The following is a 22,899-nucleotide window of genomic DNA, read 5'->3' as shown; positions in this document are numbered from 1 at the left end:
GCATCACCCACAGCTTCTAGGCCTGTGCCCGACTCGACCCCCTGCCCTCCTGCGCTACACATCCCACCTTCTCCCCACCTGGGCAATCAGCTGCACTCTCTCCAAATCTGTGATTCAGCCAGCAGGATCCTCAGCCCGATGAGATTTCACAAGCCAGGGTACAACAGTCGACACCAAGTTCTCTGGTGAACCTCTGAATGCAGGTGATGTAACAGGGCCCCCATAGGCATGAAGTTGCAGCACTCCCGCCACATAAGTTCGGTGCAGCTCAGGGGCATCACCCTCCACAGCGTCCAGCCAGATCAACATCCTTTGGCCTGTGATGCAGAGAGGCTTGGCCCACCATTGGGTAACTCCTCCGTGCACCACGGTGTAGTGGTGGTGCGTGGTATGCAATGCAGACCCCCAAACGTTGGTGCCCAGGAGCGCCTCCACTGTTTATCCTTCCCTGGATAAAAATGAGCTATAAAACTACAGGCCCATTGCGAGTCTCCCGTTTGTGGCTAAGGTGATCGAAAAAGCCATGAACATTCAGATCTCTGAATTTATTGAAAATCACCATCTCCTGGATGACACGCAGTTTGGATTCCGGAAATACCACAGGACAGAGACAGCCTTGATTAAGGCCGCCGATGATATCAGGGTAATCCGGGATCAGGGGGGAACAGCCATCCTAGTAATGTTGGATTTATCAGCAGCCTTCGACACGGTTGACCATACCATCTTTGTCGATCGTGTCGAGGGTTTCGGAATCTGCCATTCTGCTAAAGATCTAATCGCCTCCTTCCTAGCCAAAAGAACGCAGGCTGTCATCTTAGGCTCATTTCAATCGGCACAACTTTCATCTCCCTGCGGAGTTCCTCAAGGCTCATCCCTTAGTCCGACACTTTTCAACATTTATGTCTCGGACCTTGCTAAAACCATCAAAGCACACGGGATGAGCCTAACTTCCTATGCCGATGATACCCAGTTGGTACTGGCAATCAAAGGTGACGGAGATCAAGTGGCTGAAAAATTTAAGAAGGGACTTGTCGACATAGGAGAGTGGATGGCCACCAATTGCCTCAAATTAAACTCAGATAAAACTGAGGTGGTCATATTTGGACCTCTTCTCCCAGCCTGGTCATCAAGTTGGTGGCCAGATGCCTTCGGTACCGCTCCCACCCCAACCGCCAAAGTTAGGAACCTCGGAATCATTTTCGATGAAGGTTTACACTTCATGGATCATGCCAATAAAACAGTTTCCACGGCACATCTAAAACTAAAGATGATTAGAAAAATTCGACCTTTTCTCCCGGAGTCTGCCATCAAAACATTGGTCACCTCCCTAGTATTTTCCGCTCTGGACTACTGTAACGGCCTCTTTCTTAACGCTCAATCCAGAGTAATAACCAAACTACAAACTATCCAGAACGCAGCAGCACGCCTACTTTCAGGCAAAACAAAATATGAATCAATATCAAGAAGCATAAAGGATTACCACTGGCTCACCATTCGAAACAGAATCCATTTCAAGTCCCTTTGTATCGTCTTCAAAGCACTCAATAACCAAGGACCTCACTTTCTGAAAGAGCAGCTGCAACCACACAAACCTAGCAGAATGTTACGTTCAGCTACCCTCGGCCAACTGGTCATTCCTCGTACAAAGACGGTATCCTGGGGTGACCGACGCTTCTTGGTGGCAGCCCCGAAGCTCTGGAATACTCTACCCCTGAACATCAGGCAGAGCCCCTCCCTCCTTCATTTCCGTAAGCTCCTAAAAACTTGGCTGTTCGATCAATGATTCCTCCGTCCCCACGTTTCTCACCTCAAGTAACTGGTTTAGCGCCAAGACGCCCTAGGGTATATGCTGCGCTTTATAAATATCAAAAATAAATAAATAAATAAATAAATACAGCTCCAAGGTGCACTAGGTGGACTTCTCACACAGGTCAGCAACGTGTCTCCATGCAACCTGGCAGACTTCACCACCAGGTAAGGGTGATCGCCAACGCCTCAATATCCACCACAATATGCCTGCTACTCCACAGCACCCAGCATCCCACTCCAGGGTCCAGACGCAGGTCCAGCAAGGCCTTTGGACCCAGAAGACTTTCTGCCCTTTCAAGGTTTTGGATGCCATGGTGTTGCAAGGAGTGTGCAATGATAAGTGATGCATCACTAGTTTTGCCCAGCGATGCACCTCTTTTCATGAATGTAGCCCTTTATTTCCTCTTACCCTGGGACTCTGGCTGGTCATCCTGGCTGGTTGGGAGGCTTGGGGGGTGGTTGATCGGTGCCGCACGTGGCCCTGGCTGCTCCAATGTGCATTCCATTGGTTTTGTACCAATTTTTCTTTAGGGGTGGACTTATAGGCTATTTTTGCCTCTAGAGGCAAAAACACTCACGTTAGGCTGACTAAAGTGAATTTTTTACCCGCAAGTTGGCCTTTCTTCAATTTTTGCCCGCTAACGCCGGAATTTGTATTGCCTTCGCACTAGTGTTAACGGCAGTTTTCACCGCAGCTACCTGAAACTATTGCCATGTAGCGATGTATTGTCAATACATTCCTAACAGGGTGTTAGTTTTTGGTGATAGGCCGCGTTAAGAAGCCTGCTGCTAACTAGCGTTAGCTTTAGTTATCAGCAGTTCTCATACATATCCCCCTTTGAATAAAGCACCAAGGTAAGGCATGTTGGCCAGCTTTCCATATAATCTTTACCCCTTTAACCGATCCCATGCCACTCTAACTTATATTTATACATACTCTGCCTCCCCCTCTCCTGTCCCTTTCAAGCTTCTTCCTCAACTTCCTTCTTTTACTAATGACACCCTCACAACCTGCTTACTTAACACTTCGTCACACTCCTTCAAAACGTCTCTCCCAGTAAACCAGCATATTAAGCCAGTGTTCCACTCATCTACTCCAGCTGCATTTGCAACTTACTTTTCCCCTCCTATTTTACTCACCATTAACAACCACCCCTTCCCAAGCCATCAGCCTCCCGCTCACAAAGTTTACACCTGCACTGTCTGGCAACTCCCACTCCCTCAGTCTTACCCTATCTAATACCCAAATTGACCAACTGCCGGCTAATCACTACACATCCCAGCTCTCCTATTGATCCAATTCCCTCTACACCTGCTACTACCTTCCATCCTGTACTCATTCTTCCTTGGATACCAGTGGATCATCCTTACAGAAACTAAATTGCTCCCTCATCAATAGCCATTTCATGAGCAAGCACAGCTTAAATCATTTTGACTGGATCTGAGACTCATAGCCAGAACTCCTATCCATTACAGAAGCCTATATTATTGATGGAGCACTAGCTGTTATAGGCCATTCCTCCAGAATTTGAAATCTTATATCAAAAACATATTAAGAAGGTAGGAGTAGGGCTAGCCGTTTCCCCCAAAGCAATAATAAAGACAACAAGCACTGAAAACCTTACCATGATGGAATATGAATCTATGTTGGTATGTGCCTCCTCACCTACCTTAGTTTGCTTATTCCTTCTAACACATTGGCCACCCAGTCGAGCTCCCCAGAACTGAGCTATTACAGATGCTTTAATTGACCCTGAGATGGAACACACAATAAACTACATTCATTTATGTGTCGTAGGGGACAGAAGTATCTGGTTTGATAATCCTGAGTTGGCACAAATAAGATCTATCATAACAAATCTAAAGTCACTCAACATTCCTGAACTCATGATCACGGGTGTAGCTTCAGGGGTGATTGGGGTGTGACATCTCTCAAATAAATGCATTTTTGGCATTGTATTTCGGTCTTAGGCTCCTGAGTCTGCTGTGTCAGTGTGGGTTTGTCTCCAGATTTGATGCAAAATAGCCTTTTATACTTAAAAGGGTACTTTCATTGTCATTTCACCAAGAATAAATGGTTAAACTTCTTTATTTTTTGGATCAGGAACTTAATTATGCATAGTGACTGATTTACAAAAAATTTAGTAAATCTGCCTTGTAGAATGTCTTGTATGTCTGGATGCAGATATACTACTTTTCTTATTTCACTAACATTGGTGTAGTAGGCTTGACAAGCTGGGGCAGTCACAAGCTTCAAGATATGCTACTAAGAGAAGTCATGTGGCATTTTAGCCATGTAACATTTTGAACTTTACTCTTTCCAAAATGCTGATTATAGGCACAGTACATTTCCTCACTGGGAAACACAGATTTGCTGATGGACTTTTTACTCTACCCAGAGATAATAATTTTCTCTGCAGAGAAAACCCTTCTCACCCACAAAATATTTTGGTGATTGTTAGAAATGTGTGTGTCTAGTTGGCAATGGTATACACCTTTGTCCAAATAGGAACCCTTGCTTCTAGTCAGGGAAAGGGGGATACACTCCTGAATAACCTCTGCTCACCACCTTGGTAGCTTGGCACGAGCAGACAGGCTTATATCAGAGGCAGTGTGTAAAGCATTCATGAACACATACAGTAATACTGTGAAAACACTACAAATGGACACCACACCAGTTTAGAAAAATAAGTAATCAAAACTAGACTTAACACAAGACCAAACAATAAACATCCACAATACTGTAATAAAAATATGACTTTAAAATGGTGGACCTGAAACGCCCTCCCCATCCACCTACGGCAGAACCACGACTCCTCAAGACCTGGCTTTTTGAACATGTAGCAGCACCTCCCACCCCCAGCGCCTTGAGACCCTCATGGGTAAGTAGTGCGCTTTACAAATTAGATGATTGATTGATTGAAATAGCTTAGTTCAATGTAGATGGTAAATGCGACACTTTACTATCAAAGTACCTTGGATGCGTCGCGCAAAACAAACAAAAGAGTCACAGGGAAGGTGAAGCGTCGGTTCCTTGCTTCGGGGGAGGTGATGCGTTGGTTCCTTACCGGAGAGGAGGTGGTGCGTTGGTTTCTTACTGTGTTCCGGTTACAATGCGACAAGATAGCACCTCGAAACGATGCGACGATCCAGTGCAATGCGACAGAATGGCGTCTTTGATGCGATGCAACAATGTGGATGCGATGCGTGCACGCCCGACGGCCGTGTGCGGTGAAATCAATGAACTTTGGAGCCGCGACAGGCCCTGCGACACGCTTCTCCGGTGATCCGACGACAACCTCTGTGGTGCCGGCACGTGTTTCCGGTGATGCAACACTCTTCCTCGGTGATGCGACGGCGAACAGCTGCGGCAGCGACACGCTTGTTTTGTGATGCAACGGCAACTGCTGCAATGGCGACACGCTCCTTCCTTGTTGTGTCGCGCTCCCAGCCACACTCAGTCTTCTCAGAGGCCCAAACAACAGCAGGCACCTCTCTGCAGGTAGAATTCCCAACAAGGTAATTGTGTCCCTAAAACTTCAGAACAGGAGGCAAGCTCAGTCACAAGCCCTTGGAGATCTTCCTCAAGATTATAAAGTAAACACAACATATTTCCTTTTCTCCTTTCCTTGGCAATTAAGTGACCACTGCAGGCCAACCCCAACAGCAAACAGCACAGGGGCAATAATCTTCCTTCAGCTTCTCCAGTTCGTCTCCTTGGCAAAGGTTCGTCTTGAGCCCCAGAAGTGATCTAAAGTTCTTGGGTCCGGGCCCCAATATTTATACTGCAAAATCCTTTGTTCTCTGAAGGCAGAGAGTGTCTGTACCAGGTCAAAACCAGTTCTGTCCTCCTGGGTGCAGCTTCCTGGCAGGAGGTGGACACAGCATTGTTTGAGAGCAGACCTGGCCCAGGTAGCTGAAATGAAATCTCCTCCCCCTACTCTCTATTCTATGAGGGCTCAGGTCAGTGAAAGGAAATCTCCGCCCCTAGTCTCTAGTCAATGAGGGCTCAGGGCAGTGAAAGGAAATCTCCTTACCCTACTCTATTCAATGCAGGTTCTATTCAGCCCAGCCGTGACCCATAAGACTGCTGGAGCCAAGGCCCTCTCCAGCACCCTGTCACTCACAAACCAGACATGGAATACACAAACACAGAAATTACAACTGGATGGCTAGGCAAGAAAATACCTACTTTCTAAAAGTGGTATTTTCAAACACAGAATGTAAAAGTCACCTTCACTAAAAGATGTATTTTAACATTCTGAGTTCAGGCATACTAAACACGAATTTCTACCTTGTTCCCTGGTTCAGTTAGGATTATAAGATGTTATAATCAAACTGCCCATTCTGGCCTATGGGAACAGGTAGCCTTGCAATAGTGAAAAGCAAAATTGGCTGTATTTCACTATCAGGACATGCCACACACATCAGGGCATGTCCTACCTTTTACATACAATGCACTCCGCCCATAGTGGTGACTAACATGTAGAAAAGGGAAGGTTTAGGGACTGGCAAGTGTGTGCAATTGCCAAGTCGACATGGCAGTCCCAGACTGCACACAGGCTCTGCAATGGCAAGCCTGAGCCACATTTTACAAGCTGCTCCTGTGGGTGGCTCAATCAGTGCTGCAAGTCCACCAGCAGCATTTGATTTACAGGCCCTGGGCACACATGGTGCACTGTACTAGGGTCTGACAAGTAAATCAAATAGCCAATCATGTAGCAACTAATCCATTACAACAATTTACAATAGGGAGCACTTGCACTTTGGCACTAAATAGCAGTGGCAAAGTGCCCAAAGAATCTAGACCAGCAAAAACATAGCACAAATACAGGAGGCAACTGCAACAAAATGGAAGGGAGACCCACGCCAATGGTGCCAGGTCTAACAGGTATCTGTAACCCATCCCACCCTGGAAGGGTATTTACTGCAGCACTTTGTTGAAACACATCTCCAATTACCAAGAATGAAAAGGGTCAGAGAGGAGTTTGAGAAGCCCACAAACTTACAAGATGATGGATATGCACAAACTCTCAAGGCAAATCATGGCTGATTCACCCAATTCACACTCCGGGCATGGGTTTTACTACCACTTAATTGTACAAAAATGTGACATACAATTCTGCAGTTGTAAATTCTAGGTACTCTTTGATGGATACTTTGAGGAAAACATTTTTGGACACAACTTTGGCTTTGTGAATTTGGCCCCCAATTTCAATATCTCATGGGATTGAGAAGTGAAATATAATATCAATTGTCCTCTTCCCTGTTTTTTTCCGATAGTGGAGTGTGTAATAGGACAGTAGGGCAAAAAGCACACAACAACCCAATAATTTCATGTTTCATATTGCTTAGCTAGAATGGGAGCTAAAACTAGCCCTGGAAAATGTTTGAATTCCAGCCCATTGTTGCACTAAGAGAACGCAGCAAGACTGTTCACCCATTTCAAGGAAGGTTTGGGCTATCCTGGCAACAAAATCCGAATACAATTTGGGGCTTAACGATTCATTTAACAGCACAATTTTCCAAAACTTTTCATTGGATAAAAAGAAATGATCTCAATATAAATAAAACATCAGAAAACTTAATTCACAAGTTTCTGACCTTTCATGGTGACAGAACCCTTTTTGCATCTCACCCCCCAACATGGCACTTATTGCTTTATTAATTGGCACATTTGAGAGTCCCCCCACCTCAAATCTGTTACTAAGATGCGCCCCTGCTCAAGATTGGATCAACACACCGAGCAGAATACATCTTGGACTTAATCTTTGCACCAGCAAGATATGCCACAATAACAGGAAACTCCCCCATTATTTTCAGTGACCATATTGTCCTCTACTTTCATATTAATATCCCAAGCAAGAGACAATCAACGAAAAAAGCTCAAAGCACTGAAAAAAACCTAACCTATCCAATCTAGGCACATATTTTATCAAGATATGCACCAACTTTAAACATAGAAGAGAGCCCCTCCCGATCAATGAAAACAAAGTAAATGAAAAGTGACTTGGTGCATTGTAACTTAAATGGAGAAAGACTAACAAGTTTGACGTAGTCCTCTGACAACAGAGCAAACTAATTGGAAATACAAATTTCACAAAGAGATTGCATTATTCCACAGGGATCAGCAATGCAACATGTTTTTCTAAAGAATTACTTCGGATTTCTGCAACTCAGAATGCGTGACCACTGAGATTCTACATTTACAAATCTTTTGCAAAAACAATCGCTAATGACCTGGTTAACTAAATAATGAAACTGTAAGACTAACTCAGAAATAAATCAAGCACTGCTCAACAGACAAAAGACCTGGACGGACAGAACTACAATTTTAAATAACCAAAAGTCATTAACCTCCTTCAATCACAAAGCAAGTAATGAACTCAATAACCTGATCAGGGCAAGAAAGACTTTTGGATCCACAGCAGATTCCTGTACTGGCAAGAACATTCAAAAGCATCCTGCTAAACCCCTGTGCTGGGGCTATGGCATGGAACCTCCTGAATAATGAACAATCCTTCCCCTCCAAACAAAACAACTCCCTCAAAAGAACACCCGTAAAAGAAAATCTCAGCCTATCAGATGCAGCCATCCACACACCGATGTCCGGTGGCCCATTTCTAGGAAAACTGATTGAAAAAGGCTTCTCCCATGTCTCCAACTTTGTGTGGAAGAACAAGGAACTGCCCGATCAACAATCCGAGTCCTACCCCAGAACAGGCATAGAAACCACCCTGATAAATCTTTAGGAGGATCTGAAATTAACAGTGGACAACAATGGAGTGGGTGCCCTACTGTTCCTGAACCTGTCAGCATCACTTGACACCATTCACCACTGCACTCTACTACACAGACTGGAAGAAATTGGTGTAAGAGGAAATGTACTAACTTGGACCTCTTCATATCTCAAAGATATACAAAGTCATGTTCAATTCAATTCAATTCAAGATAGCTTTATTCGGTATTTTGACAAAAAACCATAAAAGCATGACATACAAATACAAGACAAAAAACAGACTAAACGACTTTTCTCATATACAAAATTTCTTACAAAGTCATGTATCAATGCCACTGTTTACCTCACCTGTCCAAACTCCACACATGGCATATTAACAATCTAGTAACTACCAACCTGCAACAATCTGGCCCATGAACGTAGAGGCTCCGTCACCAACATCAAAGGAGTTAGACACCTCAAATCAATCATGGACTCCAACCTATCCAGGAGCCCACATGTGGATGAAGACGGAATGTGTATATTCCATAGAATGGGGAAACTGCGACACAGCATCCCTCACCTATCATAGACACAGATACTAAAGGCCATTCTCACCCATATGGTGTTAGAGGTAGAGTACGTAAAAGTACCGGTCCTAAGAGTGCCCTGCTTCCTACTATGCAAATCGCAAACTATCCAAAACACTGAGCAAGACTACTAGCTGCTGAGAGCTAGATGGCCTGCCTTGAAGGCAATGTGATTCAACTAATAGGTATCCTAGCAAAAGGTCTACGGTACCTTCAAGCTGAGTTACACAGATATGCCTAGAACAGTCCTATCTGATTAATTCTAGCACCTTGTCTAACCATTCCCACCTACTAGGAAAAGGCCTTTGGAGACACAGCATTCTGAGAACCGGGAGCAAAGCTTTGGAAAACGTTGCCACCAATGACACAAACGAAACAAGTCTATTTGGGATTCAGAGAGGTTGTAGAGACCTGGCTTTTGCTAAAAGAGGGATGCAAACCCAAACTTGCCTTCTTGATTCCACGAAACTGAGTAACTTCAAAGTCAAAACATAGCACATGGATCAAGGAACACAAACACAGGAGCAAGGCCAGTTTTCGGAAACCACCACAACTCAGTATCACCATAGCCAACTGTAATCAGTGGAAGCCCCAGAGTAGGCTTATATTTCTCTAGATTTTTCCTATCACTATCTCTGCTCCTGACTGCCATTAATTAGAAATGACTGGAACATGCCTCCTTCCCCGGGTTAGACCCAGAGAAACAATAATACCAGGATAACCTGAAATGAGAGAAGCCATAGGACGCCCAAACTATCAGACAACCACCGGGAACTCTGTGAAACAATTGCACACTACTGTGAAGGCAAGGTTATAATGCATAAAGAGATCTGACACCCATCACTGCGGCTGTTCTGCAAAACACTATGAACTGCAACTGTAGTACAACTGGATGGCTCATTTCTGCAGATCCAAATCTGGCTAGATTCAAGAATAAACACCATCAAATATTTGTTATCCTAATTAACACTGCAAATGATAGCACCAGTCATCTAATGCATTCCATTCTGGTGGATGTCTAAACTGTCATTTCTTTTTGTCAAATCCTTTCCAAAATTAAAAAGAATATGAGCCTCTAATGTTGTCTACAAGCACATAATTTGGTTGATGGGTCAGCTGTCACATACAATAAAAATATCTTCAAGGGAACCTGCACAATAAACGTCCTTCATACCAAGTAGTCCCCTAGGGGGCAGGGTGCACCCTGTTATGTTAATAACATTTCTATAGCGCACAGCTGCCCCAGCCAAGGGGCGTCCCGGCGCTTCTGGCAAGGTCATCAAACACAACACATCAGAACAGTGAGAAAGGCACACAGAAAATAATTTTTAAGAGGGGTGAGGAAATAAATGTGTTTTAATGGCTTTCCTAAAACTCAACAGCTCATCAATTTCTCGAATGCTGGAAGGTAAAGAATTCCACAGCTTAGCCGCCAGAATTCGAAAAGAGCGACCTCCCGCTCTGCTCAGTCTGAAACGAGGGATAACAGCCAAATTTTGGCCCAGAGATCTCAAAGCACGTGAAGGAACATAGAAGTTCAAGAGATTGTCAAGAATCGTCGGGGAGGCCATCCTGAGAATTTTGAATGACAAACAGAGGGTCTTAAAATAGATCCTCTGTAAAACCGGAAGCCAATGGAGCGAGCGGATGGTGCTCTCAGCAGAACAGAACCTAGGAAGTACCACAAGGGCTCTGGCTGCAGCATTCTGAATGCGTTGCATCCGCATAATTTCTGCCTGGTTGGCCCCCAGGAGCAATGAACTGGCATAATCAAGCCGTGATAATATAGATGCTTGGATAACCAGTTGCCTAGTCAAGGCGTCAAAAAACCTCAAGATAGGTCTTAGCCCTCGAAGTATGCCGAAACATGTGGCCGCTACTTTCTTCGTGTGGCCACGAAAATTGAGGGCAGGGTCAAGCCAAACCCCCAGGTTCTTCACCTCTGTCACTGGAATAGGGGTAGCACCCAGCTCAGGGGGCCACCACTCGTCACCCCAAAGGTCCGCTCGCTTACCCACAATCATAACCTCCATTTTTTGGCATTGAGCTGGAGAAAGTTGGTATTCATCCAGCTAGCTACTGCCAGGAGTCCTTCCCGGAATCTGGGAGCGTCAAGATCTGAGTCCCCACTCAGTGTGACCGCCAGCTGTGTGTCATCAGCATAGGAGGCCATAGTCAGACCCCACCGCCTGACGACATCAGCCAGCGGCCTCACATACAGATTGAATAATGTGGGGCTCAATGATGAGCCCTGAGGCACACCCAGATCCAGGGGATGGAGTTTGGACTCAAACGGAGGGATGGCAACCTTAAAGGTTCGGTCAGGTAGAAAGGAGCGGAACCAATCGAGTGCCATGCCCTCAACCCCTACCTCTAGCAGACGTTGAAGTAGGATTCTGTGCGAAACCGTGTCAAACGTGGCACTGAGGTCGAGAAGTATCAATGCCGCAGTCTGACCGGAATCAAGCACAGTCCGAAGATGTTCCGTCATAGAGAGTAGGGCGGTTTCTATGCTATGACCTGCACGGAAACCATTCTGGGTAGAATCCAGAATACACTCCCTTGCAAGATGTTCAGTCAATACTGCGTTCACATGGGCTTCCGCAATTTTCGCGGCCCATGGAAGGAGGGAGATGGGGCGATAACTCTCAAGTTTAAGGGGGTCTTGGGTGGCCTTCTTGAGAATGGGTGCCACAACAGCCTGTTTCCATTTTAATGGGACAGTGCCCGTAGTGAGAGAGAGATTAATGAGATGGCATAATGGAGGGAGGCAGACAGCAGCGGAATCCCTAAACTGGACCGGCTTCAAAGGATCTTCTGGAGAGCCGGATTTAATTTTAGAGACCAGTTTATAGAATACCTCCATCGAAAGACTAGGTAGGGAGGATAAAGCCTCACTTCTAGTAGGAACAGAACAAGAGAGCTCATCTCCCTGATTGGTAATAGGAAAGGCACGATAGATAGCCAGGACTTTTCCCCTGAAAAAAACAGCCACATTTTCACAGTGGTCCACAGAGCGGACTCCTGCCTCAGTGCCTCTTTTAGTCATCAGGTCCTTAAGGACTTTAAAAACTAGTTTGGAGGGATTGGGACTGTTCCTGAATTCCTGGGCATAATATGCCGCACAAGCTCTTCATACGGCTCGATGATAACATTTAATTTTAGCGAGATAGGCAGTTTTCTTCACAGCCTCATAAGATTTACGCCATTCCCTTTCAGCCTGTTTACAGATTTTTTTTTTTTTTTTTAACTGAGGCAGGGAACTGTCGTACCATGGGCTGGGTGCTCTAGAGCGACATTTAGTCCAGGCAGCAGGGATCAGAGCATCCAACGCACCGGAGACCCAATCACAAAAGGCGTCATACCCAGCTTCAACACTAGAGTGAGAGCCTAATGGGTTGACCTCCAGAAGGTGGTAAAAATCTTCCAGTTTGAGTTTCTTCCAGTTGCGTTTCATTACTACTTTATCTTGGGGTTTAAACGGGTGCTCATTAATCACAAAAGAGATTCTCACCAAAAAATGGTCAGTCCAAGCTATTGGACTAGGTCTAATAACATTGACCCCAGTTAGATTAGTAAAAAAGGGTCGAGAATGTGACCCCCCGAATGAGTGGGGGAGGTGACCAGTTGACTAAGCTGAAGGGCCTCCAAATCGGCCAGAATATTACTAATAGCGGGCATATGGGTGCAGTCAAAATGGAGATTCAAGTCTCCAAGGATACAGAAGTTTGCGCAGCGTAGTGCTATAGAACTGACATAATCAGGAAGAGCCAAACGAAAAGCAGCATCACACCCAGGAGGGCGATAAATTAAAAGACCAGATAGGGTGAACTGATGCCTAATAGAGATCTTAAAAGAAGCAATGCACTATGATACCTTGCAAGGGGTATGAAGTGCGATTACAGTTACAATTTGCATGAAAGTGTCCTTTTTTTGCTTGTTGAAAGATATCACGGCTGAACTGTGGCTTCTTTCTTCATGTTGCAATAGTTACCTCTCCAAATTGTCATGGTGTGATATCCACTATTGTGCAAAAAAGATAACTGTTGATCTATGTCTTGGACTGGTGAAAAAATTCAAACATGTGGGAAACGTTCTGTATTGATACTGATGCAAAATGTACCACTGCCACAGGGTTAGCGTGCTGCACTAATGCAGTCATTACCCATACATTTGTGCAGGATGCTAAGGCTCCAACTTCTACTGGGCCGGAAGTCTTGTTTTCATTGTTGACTTGGGGGCTATGTGAGGCATAGGGCGCAGTTTCCCTGTTTTGCATCCGGCACATCTTTCAAAAGGTGCACTGGGCACAGACAGGCACAAAGAAAAGAAAAGAAAGTGCTGCACCCAGGACTGACCTTGGGGGTAGCGCATTCAGTGAAAAACAGAGCAGCTTTTTCAACGCAACAATCCGCCTGTACTTTGAAGAGGGAGGAGAGATTCTCCCTCAGGTGGGTGCAGTGAATGACTGCACCTACCGGTGGTGTCTGGGGTGTCCATGGGTCCCACGTTACCCCTTACAGAGAGCTGTCATCACGGGGTGTACTGACAGTGCACCACCTTTTTATGGTGCACAGTCAGGGCACCTCCTAAGGAGCTGTTTGAGCTTGCTCCTGCGTCAATAATAGCAAAAAAAAACAAAAACAAATGAAGGACGGAATGCTGAACACATCAAGCATACCCCAGTCACAGATCTGGGTTTAATCCATCAATTTTTTTTTAGGCTGCATAAAATGGCCCCTGTTTGTGCCAGAATTTGTACCATAAATTGGGCACAAATTTTGCTCAAAACCAGCGTTTGTCTTTCTGATTTGCGTCAGATAAGCCCTGGGTGAATGCACAGCACAACATTCAGTTTGCCCCTCCTTTATCCTCATTCCGTGGTCTGGAACTTTGAATGGAATGTATGTAAATGTAAATGTATTTGAGCTTGTAAAGCGCACTGCTATCCGTAGGTTTCCTGACGCTGTATAACACTGGGGAACCCGTCCTGGCTTTCCCTGTGAGATGGTCCCTATTGGGCACCCCCAAGGTGAAGTCAGGCATTCCCAGCATTGATGGGGACGTTTGTGGAGATTAAGCAAGCTATTGCCCAGAGTTGCTGAGTGCGAATTGCGAACCCACAAAATGATTACACCACACGCCAGTGGTAATTACAAGAGGTTCAATGTGCACCCTTGTTTGCCCTACTCTGGCACTTAGGGTCCCGATCCGGAGGTGATGCAGAGTAGTAACGTTATTACTGCAAACCCGGATTATGCCAGGCCTTCTAAACGAGCCAGACACTAGAGGCGATATATTATGATTCAGTCAGACCCATCCGCGGCTCGTGCAGGTAAGAGTGGTGGGGCCGGGTTGGGGGGGGGGGGGGGGGGGGAGATTCGATAGACAACCACGGGTGGAAATTAAATAAATAATTATTTTTCCCTCGTCGTCTGTCAAAATTCCACCCCCCCCCTCCCCTCCCCTCCCTTCCCCCAACCTGGCCCCACCGCTCTTACCTGCACGGGTTGCAGCTGGTCAGACCGACACAGGTTCTAGTGATAGTGATATAGATGTAAACTGTCAGAAAGGTGTATCATCCCCAGAAGATTATAGTTTTATGCATACACTGCCAGCGGATTTTTTTTCTGAACAAAGGCGACAACGTCATGGACAACTGTCCCTTTTTTAGTTACACCAACATGCATAATAAAATACCCATTGAGAAAATGTTATCGTATAAACTCCACAAAAGGCGTATGCAAAAATATCCAATTATTAAAATGTTATTTCACGAGCCATGGTCTTTGTCCATTGTCAGAACATTCTACATTTTGAGCTAAAGAGAAATAAGTACCAGCATGGTAATGCCTTTCAAGAAAAAATGGTTACTGTTAAAATTACACTTTAAAATTGCTTTATGCAAAATTTAGCGTGTAATAAATTATTCATTTTTATGGTGTGTGAAATTATTTTCATATGAGTGAAATGCAGCTAACCGTTCAGTTTTTTATATGAAACTCCCAATATTACTCCATTTTGGTTCTGCTGCAAAGCAGAGGGGCATGTTATATTACCAACTTTTTATTTGGAACTGGAGCACAAATAAATGTCAAACTTTTTAAAGATGGGCTGAGAGATGATAAGCTTTTCCTAACGCCACACATAGAAACTGGGATCTTTTCCATGCCAAGGACATAACATAATTTGCTGTACCGATCTTCCACCTGGGTGCGGAACTCTGTATAGCTAAGAGAGATTATATGGCACGTAAAGGTAACATTATTCAGTGGAAAGCAGATTCTCTTACTTCCCCGCACTATCCCACCCATTCCAATATAGAACAGCTGGAAGATATCAGAATCGTTATGTACATTAGTTATCTCATTACAAGACTGGCAAAATGGAATTAAGTATGGACAAGGTTTTTCAGCACTCGTATTTACTGAGGGCATGAGAACATGACCCACATTTTTGGCAGGAAAATTTGCATGAGTCTTTGGCTGCAGCAAAGTGTCAAGCCGCTTTTTTTTAACAGTGGAAAGCATATAATCCTTCCAAAAGCTATAAAAAAACTCCCCCTACTCCTACGCCTTCTTCACCCTACTCTTCCTACCGCACTAATTTACCCCCCACTCTATGCTCCTGCTCCCCCATAAATGTACCCTGTTCTCACAGCAGGTGGTAAGTGTACACAGTGGAACTGCATAGAATAAGGGATTCCGTGTGGTTTCATTGGTGGAAATGTTGGCACCACATGGGCTGTGATTCCCAATTCCATGGGGTTGTACTCATAACCGCACGGTACGGTGGTGACCTTTTTGCCCAGAAATGTGCCAGTGCAGTGTACCTTGTAATAAGGGCCTGTGTGTTGAATGGCCCTGATGAGTTTCCTCCAATAGTTGCATATGTGGGGCAATCTCATAAGATTTGGGGTACCATGGCTAATTGGCTCTCTCTCTCTCTACAACATTGATCAGTTCTATATATATCTAATGGCTTATAGGTGTTTTGATGTTCGTACTCGTGAGTGTGTGATACCCCTGTATGACTTTTATAAAACTATTCCCCACTGTGGCTATAAGAAGGATGCTGTAGCTCTTTTTGTCACCATCTTTAGAATATTGTGAAAAAGGTTTGCAGATTCTCAAAACGAAATGTGGTTTGTGCTCTACACTCATGACTCTGGGAGATGTTCCCCTGAGCAGCCCCCTGGCTTTTCCATATCTTCCATATGTTTGTTTTTGTGGGGTGTCAAGATCATCTCTTTTACTAATTGGCCGCTTTATCCCTTGAAGGAGGCCATGACGTTTGGGACTCACTCACTCTAATGGCAATGTAACCCGAAGTGATTGAGCCCAGTGGACCATTCTGGCGCTTTGGTTCTAGGAGTTATGCCTCTGCCAAGCACTCCTCTCTCTCAAGACAAGGGGTTCTCAAAATAAGGCCCTCACCAGTCACACCACCCAAAGTACACTTCCAGGATCTGAACTGCATTCTTTCCTGAAGGAGTAATTTGTGGGTAGTATTTTAAGGTGTAAGCACTCTCAACTGGTGCACAACTTAGCTTCACTTTCAAGGGAGTGGTCCGTACCGACTTATTCTGGACTCTCTAGGGTGGGATTGTCGTCAGAGTGTATTTTGTAGGGTTGTGAAGGCCCCCTTCTGAGTCTCAGTCCTTGTGCTGTTGCTGATTTTCCTCTCACTCAGTCTCTCTCTTTCTCTCTCCTCTCTCTCTCTCTCTCTCTTTCTCTCTCTCTCTCTCTCTCTCTCTCTCTCTCTCTCTCAGATCAGGTCCAGCAGGTTCCTTTAAATACCAGGGGCCTCATTTATGAGAAATGACGCATCGCTGCGTGAAAGCAGCGATGCGTCACTTCTCAGTGCGCACTCCTTGCAACATTCCTGATGCGTCATATTTAATGTATGACGCATCATGTCGCAAGGAGTTACAGTTACGTCAGTATTTCTGACGTATCTGTAAGCGCAAAAGTGACGCATTGCTGGAGTGTGTCACAAAAGTGACGCAACTCCAGCAATGCGTCTTTTCACATGGGGCAAGCCCCATGTGAAAGGGCCTGAATCAGTCTTACACCTGCTGTGAGGCAGGGGCAAGATTTTGACGCAACGGCAACCTAAAAGTGACGCAGTGAAATCTCATAGATTTCACTGCGTCACTTCTATGACCCTTCCTTGCGTCAATATGTCCCCCTTGCATACATTATACCTGGCGCAGGTTTAATGTGGTGCAGAAGTTTACAAATTAACGCATCTACCTAGATGCGTCACTTTGTAAATATGGCGCAACAAGGCGCATTTTTTACGCTGCTGGTGCGTCACAAAAAGTGACGCACCAGCGGCGTAAAAGTGACGCACAGCCTCATAAATGAGGCCCCAGGTCTCATAAAAAGTGACCTGAATGGGAACTAACTTGTCGACACAGAAACACCTGTCCTTTAGTGCATGCAAATTGACTATTCTGAGGACTTTAAAACAGACATTTTCCACTTCTTCTAAACAGACGGATAGTGTCAAGGGGACCAATGATGTTTTAACTGGGCGTGGTAATGCACCCTTTAAATGTGGGCCAGGTATTCCTGGTTCCAAACCAGGTGCAGGTATACTGGTCCACTCAGATTGGCCAGACTTGTAAAGAGGGCCTTCCTGGGAGAGAGAAGGAGGTAAAGCTATCAGATGCAAGAATGCTATAGTGAAGACTGTAATAATGAGAATAAGGCTCTCTTTCAAGTGGGCTGGTCACGACCACCAGGAGCAAACAGCATTGAGAGTCAGTATCCGCGTGTCATGATGTGATCAGATTTCTCACTGATTCGGAGAGTTTTTGTCACACAAATGTCACGAAGGATAAAAGCCGCAGGAATCTGAATTTGCAGTTGCGAAAGGGAAACAAATATGATTATACAGAATTTTGCAGATGAATCTGAGGTCCAGAGACACCTGCAAATTGATAGTTGCAAATGTCACTGAAATCTTATAAAAATGTACAAAGAATTTTTAATTATGATAGTAAAATAAATAAACGTGGTTGAAATGCAGAAAAGGACTCAAATCATTGTATACCTTTACAAAAGAATGAGGATCAAGGCTGTCCCTTGCAGACAGTGAGTGTGAGCAGAAGCTGCATCACTGCACATGTTCACTCTGAATATATATTGAAATATGTGTATCTGTAAAATTGATATGTGTTGTGCAATGTTCAGAAATCAGTAATGCAAGTAATATGCAATAATCAGACGTCCGATGGTAATTGTGTTCGTAATTTTGCCAAAGCAGTAGTAACATTGTTACTATGGGCATTTGTTATTTTTTCCCATTGAAATAAAAACAAAAGGGGTACAATCAAGTGGTAAAAGTAATCTGACAACCAGTTCAACCTGATTTTGCACTTGAATAAAACACAGAGGGAGACACTGTGTAGAGATTACCGGGCAGTATCCTAGTTGAGAACCTTGTGCAAGCACTTGGCCATTTTATTGATACCATTGTTAATGCTTTACTCAGAGAGGGCTAGGCCACAATCAGACTAAAAGAATCATGGACCACACCTACACTAAAAAAAACTAATTTTAATTTTGAGAAACTAGTAAGTTACATACATTGCGCTCGTTCTATCCTTCAGGGAGGCCTTGTGTATTTTCGAAAAAAGCATACATTATATGCATACGTAGTGGAGCATTTCATAATTGAGCTTCATCCACTGCTCTCTGAAATAGTGGTTACTTCAGCTCACCATAGCAAATAGCATTGGAAGTGCACCAGCCCATTGTACGCATTGGCTCCCTTTACTGTGAGTGACTCCACAAAGCCTGTGCACACTGTTAACATCCACCTAAAAATAGGTATTTTCTCTTCAGTTGCAAAGCAAATCCAAAGTCTGTTTTTTACTTCTAAATATTTTTTATATTAACTTGAAATACGGGCTATTTATTTTGCTTCAACTTTGTGCGCCTAGATACTGGTAATTTATTTTCAGGCTCCTTTTTATTAAAGTTCTTATAAAGTGTTTAAGTGATAGTGCAATGCTCTAGGTGCCTTAGGTTTGTATGCTCAATTTGGTAATGATTTATTCTTGTTGCCTTCACAAACAGTAAATTTAAAATGCACTGAACAACTAAAAGACTTAGGCCCACGTGCATCAAAGTGTCCATTTGCGATTTCTTAATTGCGAAAATTAGGGAAATCGCAATTAGGAAATCGCAAACGGCAATGCATTAAAAATTTGCATCTTTTTTGTGACTCTGTATTTTTCCTTAATTGCGATTCACAATTTGCGAATCGCAATTGACCCCTTGTATGCTGGTGACGAACCCCAGCCGTCACGCTTCGCGGTGCTCGTGTGCTGATGACGGCTGGGGTTCGTCATGGCCCAGCCCTGTTCGTTTGTTTACCGCACAGCGGCGGAAACGGGCCAGCAGCGAAGGGGTTAAGGAAAACCCTTCCCATTGATTCCTATGGGCCAAAAGGCCCATAGGAATCAATGGGAAGGCATTCACATTTTGCGAATTTCAAATTGCGATTCACAAAATGTGAATGCAATTTCAAGGGTTCAGTGGGGGTCCAAAGAACCCCTCCCTGCACCCCTGAAATGTAACTTTAAATGCAATTTACACACACACATGCCCCAAGGGCATGTGTGTGTGTGTAAATTAAAACTTTCAAAAATGCAATTTGTGCATATTTGAAAGTTTTCGGTAAATTAGCATGAAGTTCCATTTCATGCTAATTTACCTCTTCCAAATTGCGAATTCGCAATTAAAAAATGATCATGCATTGTATTTGAGAAATCTGAAATTGCAATTTCTTAAATGCAATCGCAATTTAAGAAATCGCAACATGGTTGCGATTCCTAAAATTGCGAAATGCATGATGCATTCCAAATTAGTCAATTGCATTCGCAAACTGCCGAAAATTGCGATTCACACCGTTTGCAAAGGCAATTGACTTTGATGCATGTGGGCATTAGAGCCATATTTATGAAGGGAGTTGTTTCGCATTTGCATCACACTGTGGAACATGCGCAACACTAACCCAAAATGCGATTTATCAAGCCATGCAAGGCCACTTTGCGTGGCGCTGAGAGGCTTTATAAAGCAGGAGTCACGCAGTGCAAATTACTGTGTTGCTTTACTCTGCCCTGGTAAGGCGTTCCACGGCAGTTGTGTGGGTGTTCCCACTCAACTGCCATGGATTTTGACACATTCCCAGATTTACCATCATGGTAGACCTGGGAATGCACCAAAAAGATATGCCTTCTCAAGGGAGGCGTAACAAGGAGAAATATCTTAATTTCTACTAGTTACTTCCTTCTTTCTATGTGTGCTGCAGAATGCCTCTCTGGGTTGTTTTGTGCAGGAAGGTGCCCCTTCCTGCACAGAAACAGTCCTGCATGCAAAGCAGGCACCCATGCTCAATGGTACAAGGGTGCCTGTGTTGGCGCTAGGTAGCCCATTGTGAGCCAAAAATGGGGAAAGGACAGGAATCTGCCGTATTGTAATAAATAAGCCGCATTCCTTCCCTTTTCCTGTAAATATTACCCTTGCTCTTTAAACTTACTATATCACATTTGTATCAGTGAATTCTTTTTATATTTTTACACGAGCATTAGGCTAGCACATTTAGCTAATGGTATAGTTTATTTTTTCTCCTTTTGTTTCTTGTGAATATGCTACTTAAACAAAAAACAAAGAATAACACCAGCTTGCCAAACCAGGCCTATTGGGCTTGCAATGATTGCATGAAAAGGTGTTGGGAAGCATTGTAAGCCCCTATTCATCGAGAGTCGCCCAATCTATTAAAGGATTTGCCTCCAGGCTTTCGGTCAAGTCAAGGCACAGAACCCGCTCTTCTGGATGTAAGAGTATGATTCTTGACTTAGTGGAGATGGTGGGCAAGGGTAGATCTGCGCCCTTGGTGCTGATCATTCTGTCTGCATCTATTGAAAGCTTCAAGGGTATTGTTTGACCTGCTTCTGAATCTTGAGGCACATGTCAATTTCATAACCAAAAAGTGGGGTTCATATTTGCTGCAAATAGTTGCCATAATTGTCTATTTGTGGATGGAAAACTCAACTCCACCAACTCAAGGTCATTACAGGCTCTCATATCGATTATTGTGATAAGCTCCTAATAGGGGCTTCTATGAAGATCATGTCCAGGCGGCGGAAAATTCAGAATCATGCCGCAAGCCTGATAGTGGGCACCCCTCAGAGCGAACAAAAGATCCCTATTTTAAAAATGTTGCCTGGCAAGTTGAAAATAAGGCTTTGAAAATGGTGTACAAAATGATTAATATAAATTGCCAAATTACTAGTAGTCACAATGTTGGTGGCGACCTGCATGACAATACTTTTTGGCATCCCCACACCCCATGACTGCCGCCTCAAAATCTCTCACTACCATAGGGAAAAAGTATGACTCATCTCTCCAATCATAAGTTATTGCTAAACACAGCCCCGACCCTGAGGTCAGCGCCCCTTCCACAAGTCCCCTCCCAGTGCGGCGGCACCGGTCGCACTGCCCTAAAGCCGACCCTGAGTCACAGTTCCAGTGGTAAGCATCTAGAGGCCATCCTAGAAGCCAGGATCAGAAGTTCTTTGTTTTTCCATATTTTAAGAGGATTACTCTGGGAAACTGTTCTCTCAAGGCACAATTAGACTATGGAATCAACTCTTGTCTGCCTGATATCGTCTGATATCCTTCAAAAGGAAGCTGGAAACTCAGCTATTCAGAGATATTACATTTTGTATCCAATGTCTTTGTGGATACTGCTTGGTTTAGGCGCTGTACAAGCTGTACGGAGTATGTCTTGTGGACTAAGTGAAAACTAGACATATGGCTCTATGTCTTTATTTACTTCATGAAATGGTAGAATAGTTACAATAGGATGCTTCAAAAGCAGCATGGTGGTTTTTAGCACCATTTATAGCTGAGATATGCTATGACCCCAAGTGCGATTCTAGTGCTTCTGCGGCTAGATGCTAGCACAAGCATTTCTAGACTATGTCCTTGCAAGGGTAAGTGATTTCAAAGACTTTTATTGACTTCTGATCCCATTGCACCTTTTTGGGATACTAATGTTTTCAGTCCTGGATCACTAGTCAGTGAAGACTTCGATGGAGATAAGCTCTTCCTGAACAGAGTAAGCACTTACTCTGTTCAGGAAGTCAAAACTGTTTTTGCAGGTGCTGTTGCATAACTTTGAAATGGATGTGGATTGTTGATCAGGAATCAGGGACAGCGGAAACCACTGCAGGTCACTGAGACACAGACCAAAGTGGTTGCTCCAAGGGCAAAAAAAACCAAAATGGCTTTAACCATAATGCATATAACCCCAATATTGTGCTACATGTATTGTTTTTAGACATCATTCACAGCCTATATGGTCCCCAGGCAAACTCACAAAATCCTACTGAACACCAAGCATTCATACCCTAATCATTGGAGACTGAACCAGCCCACTTGTAAACAATACTGTAGGTGTAGCGCTTAGAAGCACTGTGCAGCAATATAGGGTAGTTAACTTCCCAGAATTGTCTCGATATATCATGAGTGAGGGGGTGATGTAAGAGTTCACAACATTGTTAAGAAGATATATTTTGCTAGATTCTTCAGTAAAGGGAAGTACTGAGAGCTGCCTGGCGCTGAGATTTTTAAGTAAGCTTAGGAAAAATGTACCTAAGAAGCAGCACAAGCTGAGAAAGTAGCTTAGTTTCGATACATAATCTGCACTAACTTGATGAATGTTGAAGACTTTACAGAGCACAAACTATATATGTTGGCTTGT

The sequence above is a fragment of the Lissotriton vulgaris genome, chromosome 8 (assembly GCF_964263255.1).
Source record: "Lissotriton vulgaris chromosome 8, aLisVul1.2, whole genome shotgun sequence".
In the NCBI taxonomy this organism is placed as follows: domain Eukaryota; kingdom Metazoa; phylum Chordata; class Amphibia; order Caudata; family Salamandridae; genus Lissotriton; species Lissotriton vulgaris.
This window is presented reverse-complemented; position numbering follows the sequence as displayed.